This window comes from Propithecus coquereli, unplaced genomic scaffold (genome assembly GCF_000956105.1).
Source record: "Propithecus coquereli isolate 6110/MARCELLA unplaced genomic scaffold, Pcoq_1.0 Scaffold103, whole genome shotgun sequence".
Taxonomy (NCBI): domain Eukaryota; kingdom Metazoa; phylum Chordata; class Mammalia; order Primates; family Indriidae; genus Propithecus; species Propithecus coquereli.
Genome location: NW_012134192.1, coordinates 3,976,291 through 3,977,681, shown reverse-complemented (window position 1 = coordinate 3,977,681; position 1,391 = coordinate 3,976,291).

The window sequence follows — 1,391 nt, the reverse complement described above, 5'->3', positions numbered from 1 at the left end:
CCATTTCCTTCATACAGTTTTGAGTCTCTTGGCTTCCAAGAGCAACCGAAGTAACGCATCTGGTATAATAAATCTGTTTGCTAAAAGTAAGAGTTAACCACATTTCCACCTCTTCAATTGCTCAAGTCTTCAGTGATATAGGACGACTCCTGCTAACATCTAAAACTAGTATGGCAGAAGAGAATAAATATTAAGCATAAGGGAGTGACAAATACTACATTCCTCTTCAAAAACAAAAACAACAAAATACTGAACCACTGAAAGAGAATGGGAAAGACATAAACAAGCCTTTTAGGCCAAATAAAAAAACATGCAGCCATGTAATAAGATCTTAGGATCCGTTTTGTTTAAAAACATCACATTTCAGAATCTAAATCAAGGACCTGGGGTCCTAATTTGAAACTGAAACAGAATGCAAAGGAACCTATTTAAAAACAGTAATAGGCTTAAAGAATGCTTCTTAGGAATTTATACCTGTCCATTCATTCTTGCGTAATTGTATGCACCTGTAAATTTCATTCAGCTCTAAATAAAGAATAGAGGTAGCTGTGTAATTTAAATAAAAGATTTCTTTCTTCCCAAATACTTAGTGAAGCCATGAAGCAACTTACCTAAAAAATCCAGGATCTATGGTTAGCTAACACTTACACCTTCAACAAACTCTTTTCTTGGTAACCAATGGCATCCTTCCAAAAATGTGGTTAAGCAATGAACTCAATCAAGCTCAGCTGTGTCTATGACCATGCCATCTAAATGACCAAATGAAAAGTAAAAAATCCAAATCAGGTGTTTCATTCTGCACTACACAACATACCCCAACAGGTGCACTGACTTAGGCCATCTGTGCTGCTCCAACAAAATACCCGAGACTGAGAACCTCAACCAACAGAAATTTTTCTCACTGTTCTGGAAGCTGGGAAGTCCAAGATCAAGGTGCTGGCAGGTTCCATGTCTTTCCTTACAGATGACACCATCTAGGTGTCCTCAGATGGCAGAGCAGCAGAAGAGCAAAGAGCCTAAGCTAGTTCCCTCCAGCACTAATCCACTTATGAGGACAGAGTCCTCTAGACTTGAATCTTTTCCCTAAAGGCCCTACCTCTTAATACCACCACAATGGGGATTAAGTTGCAACGCACAGTTTTTCGTTTTTTTTTTTTGGGGGGGGGGGACACATTCAAACCATAACATGCACTTTTCAACATCTTAAATTCCCGTGGTCTCAAGACCAGACTAGATAAAAAAGTAGGGCACTTCTTTTGTTACTCTTTAAAACATGAAATCTATACTGAGAGTGAGTGGAACACAAAAGTATGACATTTAATTATCGTGCTGGTTAACACAAAACTTACACTTCCTTATTCATTAGCCAATAGGTACAGCTACAATTTTAG